Raw genomic sequence first — 8,351 nt, 5'->3', positions numbered from 1 at the left:
CACCTGACTTGCCTCTTAAGAAACCTATATGTAGGTCAGGAAGCAACAGTTAGAACTGGACATGGAACAACAGACTGGTTCCAAATAGGAAAAGGAGTATGTCAAGGCTGTATATTGTCACCCTGCTTATTTAACTTATATGCAGAGTACATCATGAGAAATGCTGGACTGGAAGAAACACAAGCTGGAATCAAGATTGTCAGGAGAAATATCAATAACCTCAGATATGCAGATGACACCACCCTTAGGGCAGAAAGTGAAGAAGAACTAAAGAGCCTCTTGATGAAAGTGAAAGAGGATAGTGAAAAAGTTGGCTTAAGGCTCAACATTCAGAAAATGAAGATCATGGCATCTGGTCCCATCACTTTGTTAGGGGAAGCACACTGATTGAAACCACCCACCCCGGCCAGGCACCATAGTAACCATTTGCATGAGTTATTTTATGGCAGGAGATCCTGATAAAGAATATGGAACTAACAAGCCACCACCAACCAGAAGAGTTCGGGAAAGGTCTAAAGGAGACACCGCGCGTCCGTCCACTTCCCAGCATCCCTCTCGCCAGCACCCATCTTGGCTGAGCGATGCGCGCACCACCAGGAAAGACTCTGAATTAGAATGATTGGCCAAAGACCACCTGGAAACTAATCCCATCACCATAAAACCCGACATTGCGAGCCACGTGGCAGAGCAGTTCTCCTGGGTTCCCTTACCCTACTGCTCTCCACTCGGGTGCCCTTTCCCAATAAAATCTCTTTCTTGGTCAGCATGTGTCCCCTTGGACAATTCTTTTCCAAGTGTTAGACAAGAGCCCGGTCTTGGGGCCCTGTAGGGGTCCCCCCATTCCTACAACAACTGGCGACCACGAAGGGACACCCCCATTTTTACTGGGGCTGACATCCAGACCGCTCGGGGTACTCCAGGACCAGCTTGCCTGCCAACGGATCTGACCCAGCAGCCGCGACTGGGACTCGTTTGTCCCTGGTCTCCTCCTGACGCGGACAACTGGCCAGGGTGCCCCGACCGGGTAAGGAACCAGAGATTCTGTTGTTTGTCTCACCCCTCCTTTCAATCTATCCCATCCTATTTTTCTAGTCCCCCGGTCCTGGACGCAGGAGTCTGTCTGGTCGAAGGGCCTCAGCCTGAGCTGAGGATTGGAGACTGATCACCTCCTCTTGGCAGAGAACTCGAATTCTGGTTCTGATTTCTGGTAGAGCCAAGTTCCAGTCCTCCCTTCTCTGGAGGCCCAGGGAAAAGTCCTGTAACGCGTGGGTATCTGTAGGTGGCAGGAGACGTCTGTAAGGCCACCCCTTTTTTTCTTTTCCCTCCCCTTTTTTTGTTTTTCCTCTTTCTCTCCCCCACTCTTACACCTTTTGTCTCTTCCCACTCCTTCTCTCTCAACCTGGCCTCTTTTCCTCTCTGTGAAGACCAAGTTATTTCCATTCACTCTGTCTGTCGATACTTGGGCCTGAAGTTCTGGGTCTTTGCAAGAGATTTTCTGAGAGGCTACACTCTCTGCTCCCTATCAAGTGTGCTTTTTTGTTCTTGGGGAGACAGTCGGGCGTTAGAAGCTCTCCATTGGGTGCCCTGTTTCTATAAATTCAGCCATTTAATTGAGCATTTGGCTGAGTGCTTCCATGTGGAAGTGATTGATGGGGTTCAGTATAGTCGCACCTGGTCTTGAGTGAAAATTAACACCCTAGACACATCCTTAGGGGTTAATTCACCTTTCAGGACCAGTCCTACAGCACCGTTGATTGTGCTTACTACTGAACATTTCCTTTGGTGCATATACAATCAGGCAATTTGGGACCAGGAGAGAGCTTACAATCTCTCTAGAGTCAGATATAGGGGCATCCACCCCAATACTGGTCCCCTGAGAATGAGATATAAACTATACTGTCACTAAAATGGGAAATAAGCCTAGCTTCCCTTTAGACACCCCGCTGGGTTGTCTTTTGGCCCACTGGGAGGGATACCAACTGGAAGGGCTAAAAAAGAAAAAACTTATCAAATACTGTACTCAACACTGGCCTACTTACTCCCTGGAAGGAGGGGGAAAATGGCCTCAGTCAGGATCACTTGGATACAACACCATTTTACAGCTCAGTCTATACTGCAAACGCGAGGGTAAATACAAGGAAGTTCCCTATGTCCAGGCCTTTATGGCCCTCTACCAGGATTCCGGGAAAAAGGGAAAACATAAGCTTGAGGACTTTGATAAATGCTCTTCCAAAATCCTTTTAGCAAGGTCTGAAACAGAAGATCCCCTTGACCTTCTCTTGACCTCCTCTGCTTCAGCAGAGAAGTCATGGGGAATGGAAGGTAAGACACACCTGGGAGTCACGAGCTCGGACCTGGAAGTCAGGAGGCTAGGCCTGGGAGTCACGAGCTTGGACCCCGGAAGTCAAGGACCCGGACTCCTCCATATGCTCCCTCCCCAATGGCGTTATGACCAGGAAGTAAGCTTTGTCTCACAGAAGGAAAGCTCATCCTCAGACAAAATCTGCCCCCTAAGAGAGGTACCAGACGGGGAGGGGGGAACTATGCACGTTCATGTTCCGTTCTCTATGCAAGACATTACCCAATGCAAGGAACGATTGGGCTCATATTCCGAGAACCCCCAGAAATTTAAGGATGAATTTGAGCTTCTTAGCCTTAACTTCTCCCTCACCTGGAGGGATATAATGGTCATCCTCACCTGGTATTGTAATCATGAGGAAAAAGCTCGAATCGTAGATCAGGCTAGAAAATTGGCTGATGAAAGACAGCGGGTAGATGTCAGTCTGGCCCCTGCCGAAGAGGCAATCCCCTCTACAAAGCCAGACTGGAATCCTAAAACAAGGGCAGGAAAGGAATCCTTAAGACACCTCATTACTTGCCTACTACAGGGAATGACCCAGGGTGTCCAAAAGGTTGTTAATTATAATGAGATAAAAGAGGTTACACAGGAAGAACATGAAAATCCAGCTGTTTTTTGGGGCTGACTCACAGAAGCCTTTAAAAACTTTACCAAGACAGATCTAAAAAGTATGGAAGGAAGGGGCCTGTTGGCCCATTCCTTCATAACCCAGGCAGCCCCAGACATAAGGAGAAAATTACAAAAACTAGGAAAATTTCCCAATTTCTGATTTGGTGGAGGAGGCAAATAGGGTGTTTTGAACAGGGACCAGGAGCAGGAAGCAAAAAGGGAGCAAAAGGAAGCCTGAAAAGATAGGAGAATAGAGAGGCAGACCCAGGCCTTGGCCCAACAACAGGCTAAAATCCTGGCTTTGATTCATACTGCCACTACGCGAGAGTCTGGGAGAGACCAAGGAAGGAAAAAGGATCTTAACAATCCACCGCGGTTGAGACACACCCAGTGTGCCTAGTGCAAAGAGGGTGGGCATTGGAAAAGGGATTGCCCATATCGCCCTAAGGGAAGGTATATGGAGACCCCTAAACCTGCTCCCTCTGTATTAGTCCTGGGCGATCGGGACTGACGGTGCCCAGAGGCTCGAGAAACCCCCGCGAATGGTGAGGTCCAGATCACTCCTCCCTACCCTTGGGTGACTCTACAAATACAAGGTAAGGATGTGAACTTTCTTTTAGACATGGGGGCTGCCTTCTCTGTTCTTCCTTTCCGATTAGGACCTTTAGACTCCCAGACTAAAATGGTGATAGTGGTAGATGGAAAACCCCAAAGCCGAAATTTTACTAAGCCCCTCCATTGTAAGGTGGGCAATTGGCAAGGAACCCACCCCTTCTTATACATCCCTGGTTGCCCTGCTCCCCTACTGGGGAGAGACCTTTGCCGCCTCCAGACCAGAGTGACTTGGGGAAAGCTAAAAGCCGATAATTTCCTTTGCCTAGTGTCTGAATATTTACAGTCAGATGTAGAAAAGGAAGTCTGTCCCTTTCTTAGATGAGGTCAATCCCCAGGTGTGGGATGTCTCCAGCCCTGGTCTAGCCATAAATGTTCCACCAGTAAAGATTCTTCTGAGGCCAAATGCTCCCTACCCCTGGAAAAGACAATATCCCTTAAAAGCAGAAGCTCTTGAAGGTCTTAGACCATTAGTTAATAAATACCGAGATACTGGAATTCTAATCACCTGTGAGTTTCCCTGCAATACTCCAATCTTGCCTGTTAAAGAACCAGATGGATCTTATCGATTCGTCCAGGATCTAAGAGCTGTTGATGAAGCTGTGGTTCCCATCCACCCCACAGTCCCAAACCTGTACACCCTCCTATCCCAAGTCCCAGGAAATGCTAAGTACTTCTCAGTCTTGGATCCTAAAGATGCCTTCTTCTGCATTCCTCTCCATCCTGAATCCCAAAAACTCTTTGCTTTTGAGTGGCGGGACTTGGAAACAAGGGAGGCCATACAACTCTGCTGGACTCAACTACCACAAGGGTTTAGGGACAGCCCTCATATTTTCGGGACTTCCTTGGGGAGAGAACTAAGGGAATTAACTTTAACAAGCAGCAATCTAATACAATATGTGGATGACTTGCTCATAGCTAGTCCAGACTTTACCAGCTCTCAAATGGACACTATTAAAACTAAATTTCCTGTATGAAAAGGGTTATCAAGTATCCCCCAAGAAAGCTCAGATTAGCTTAACCCAAGTAAAATACCTTGGATTTATAATTATGGAAGGAAAAAGAATGCTTGACCCCCAGAGGAAATCCCTCATTTTAAATACTCCGTACCGCCCCCCCAACCCCCGCCTCAAAAAAAACCACTTAGGGGATTTTTAGGAATGACTGGGTTTTGCAGGATCTGGATTCCTAATTATGGCAATCTGGCCCGACCCCTATATGAAAAGTTAAGAGGGAAAGAGGAAGAGCCACTCGACTGGGATGAGACCTGCAAGGTGGCCTTTAATGCCCTAAAAGAGTCTATCACTACAGCCCCAGCTTTAGGCCTCCCAAACCTGGAAAAGCCTTTCAAGCTTTATGTTTCTGAAAGGATAGGAACTGCTCTTGGGATGTTAGGACAAATGATGGGGCCTATATTACAACCCGTGGCTTATCTCTCAAAACAACTAGATGAGGTGGCCAGAGGGTGGCCCACTTGCCTCCGGCAGCAGCGGCCACCGCTCTTATGGTTAAGGAGGCATCTAAGCTGACCTGGGTCAGCCACCACAGTGTAACGCCTCACCAGGTGCATACAGTCTTGGAAACTAAAAGGGATAGGTGGGTGACGGGGGGAAGGATCACCCAATACCAAGCCCTCCTCCTTGACACTCCAGAAATAAAGTTGAGGGTCTGTCAGACTTTAAATCCAGCCACCTTACTGCCAGATCCCCCTACTTCCCCTTTGGATCACCAGTGCATGCAAATCACAGTCGAGTTATACTCTACTCGCCCGGACCTATCAGAGACACCTTTATCTGACCCAGAGGACAAATGGTACCCAGATGGCAGTCGTTTTGTAGAAAAGGGAGAGAGGAAAGCAGGATATGCTGTAGTGAGCCTGGAAGAAACTAAGGAAAGCAGGTCTCTTCCCCCAGACACCTCAGCCCAGAAAGCTGAACTTTTTGCCCTGACAAGAGCTTTGGAATTAGGGGAAGGAAAGAGGATTAATGTGTATACGGACTCTAAGTATGCTTTCCTCATCCTGCAGGCCCATGCAGCAATTTGGAAAGAAAGAGGGATGCTCAGTGCTCGAAGCTCTCCTATTAAACACAAAGAGCTCATTCTCAGGCTCCTGGAAGCATCAGACTTCCTGCTAAATTAGCTACCATCCACTGCAAGGGTCACCAAAAGGGGCAAGAGGAGGCCCAGAGAAACAGAAAAGCTGATCAGGAGGCAAAACGAGCTGCTAGGGAAGCTACCCCTGTCACTGCTATCTGCCCCCTTTTCCCCAAGGAAACTCTGACTCCAGATTATACCCCAGAGGAGCATTCCCAATATGCTGAGCAGGGCTGGGAGATTCAGTCACATGGGTGGTTTCTGACTGATCAGGCCCAAGTAATACTCCCTGACTCTCAGGTTTGGAAAATTGTTAACTCCTGACATAAAAGTACCCATTTTGGAAGAGATAATCTGGAAATCTTGCTCAAGCCTATTCTCTACCATCCCCAGTTGGCTAAGGTTGTTAGGTCACACAGAATTGTGATACCTGTCTAAGAAATAATCCAAAAACCAGACCCTTGCCACCTCCTCTAATTAAACCTGTCCAACATCGGGGATCATACCCAGGAGAGGACTGTCAGGTGGATTTTACAGCCATGCCAAAGACCCAAGGGTTTTCTTATTTGCTAGTCTTTATTGACACGTTCACAGGATGGATTGAAGCATTCCCTACTAAGACAGAGAGAGCCACAGAAGTCTGTAAAGCTCTGCTGAAGGAGATAGTACCTAGGTTTGGGTTGCCTCCATCACTTCAGAGTGACAATGGGCCCTCATTTACAGCCACGATATCCCAGAACCTGGCTGCATGCTTAGGCATAAAATACCGCTTCCACTCATCCTGGAGGCCTCAAGCTTCGGGAAAGGTAGAGAGAGCCAACCAGACTCTTAAAAGGGCTCTGGCCAAGCTATATCAAGAAACACGTAAGTGGATCCATATGCTACCCATAGCCCTCATGAGGGTACGACAGCCCCCAAACAGCCACTATTATTAAGCCCTTATGAAATGATGTATGGACGTTCATTCTTAACTTCTGATTTGTTTTTTGATGAGGACGCCAATACTCTCTTAAAACATATAATTGACCTGGGAAGGTTTCAACAAGAACTCCAACGATATGGAGAACAGATCCTCCCTAGACCACAGGAAAACTTGAAAAATCTCCAGGTAGAGCTGGGGGACCAAGTATTAGTAAAGATCTGGCAAGAAAAAGGGAGTCCAAGCCAGCTGTCCGAGAAATGGACAGGACCATATCAGGCTGTCCTAGTAACTTCAACTGCTGTAAAAGTAAAGGGTCCATCTGCCTGGGTCCACAATTCTAGAATAAAACCCTATGGCCTACAGGAGGGGGAGATGGGGACTGAGGCTCTGAAACCAGAGGACAACTATTCCTGTGAACCTGTTGAAGATCTCAGACTCTTGTTCGGGCGGAACCCCATCAACTCTCCCTCAGATAAGTAAAAATGCATCATATGATGTTCTTCCTCTTTCTAATCGTATCTCTCTGTGTGGCTATTAATATCTCCCTAAACGAGGCATATACACTTGCAAACCACACTGCTTCTCAACTCAACCTAACCAGCCCCTGCTTGATCTGCATTAATGGCAGAAGTTGGGGGTATGTCCACCCTATCCCAGGGTATCAATGACCCACCCTTCCAGCTGAGCTACATGCTGTTACCCAGCACACCCCATCTGGTCGCGGTATGGCCTTTTGGGAAAAAGGGGAAAAAAACTTCATGCCTTGGTATCAGCAAAAACTGTCTATCTTTACCCGCTTGGTAACATCTGCAATCCCACCTGAGCCCTTATTTTCTCTCTTGACTAACATTCCCCAAGTGACCTTCCCTATCTGTCTAAAAAGCGACTCCCTGACAGGGGCGTCAGTGGGAGATCTAGGCAACTTCCAAGGTGTGGTGACCTTCACTATTGAAACTGATGGGAAAAACCAGGACCTAGAAATGTCACTGCTGCTACTGCTACTGCTAAGTCGCTTCAGTCGTGTCCGACTCTTCGCGACCCCATGGACTGTAGCCCACCAGGCTCCTCCGCCCATGGGATTTCCCAGGCAAGAGTACTGCAGTGGGTTGCCATTGCCTTCTCCAAGAAATTTCACTAGGGTATTACGATTTAGCCCAAAGTCTGGGAACTAGAGGTTCTGGCAGAACTGACACACTATACCTATCCCTGAACATGAGGCTCTCCTCGGATACTATTAACCAGTCTCGAAAACCTATGTTCTGTTCTGGACGACCAAAGAACCACACCCATTCATCCTGGTTCCTAAATCAGGCAGGCAACTCTGACCTCTGTTATTCCCTTGTAGGGGTACCCACCCCTGAAAACCTAACCCTGTGTTGGGAGCCTAAATGAAATACTCTCTACCTTGAGGACAAAACCCAGGATGCCTCACAACACTTAAATCCCTTCCTAAATGCCCTCACTGCTGCCGGTTTTGCAGCAAGTGGAGTGACAGTCTCCTCCCAGCTACTAAGAGACTGCCCGTGTTCCATTATGCCATGTTGCAGTTGTAAGGCAGATGGAAATCCTGTTTCTCTTTGGCAAACCCATTTTGCTGCCCAGCTTAAACCCAGTCATGGTGTCTATTTCATATGTGGGGATAAAGCTTATTTACCCCTACCACCTTTTTGGTCAGGAACTTGCTCCCAAGGAATGTTACACCCCACATAGATCTGGCCTGGAGTAATACTTCCTTGCCTTTACCAGTATATACCC

General features: G+C 47.7%; 1 long non-coding RNA gene across 1 annotated transcript; it reads right to left on the bottom strand.

The window, feature by feature from the left end:
• Window positions 1–724: 724 nt before the first annotated feature.
• On the bottom strand, window positions 725–4,034 carry LOC147363761 (uncharacterized). The gene is made up of 3 exons (XR_015137419.1): window positions 3,865–4,034; window positions 2,699–2,832; window positions 725–1,273 (listed from the first exon to the last, which is right to left on the bottom strand). It is a non-coding gene; the product is annotated as an uncharacterized LOC147363761 (long non-coding RNA).
• Window positions 4,035–8,351: the final 4,317 nt, after the last annotated feature.

Source organism: Bos grunniens, chromosome 11 (genome assembly GCF_055505025.1).
Source record: "Bos grunniens cultivar Pamir isolate PY7600 chromosome 11, Bosgru_T2T1.0, whole genome shotgun sequence".
Lineage (NCBI taxonomy): Eukaryota > Metazoa > Chordata > Mammalia > Artiodactyla > Bovidae > Bos > Bos grunniens.
The sequence above is the reverse complement of the archived record's forward strand: the minus strand, read 5'-3'. Positions and strand labels throughout refer to the sequence as shown.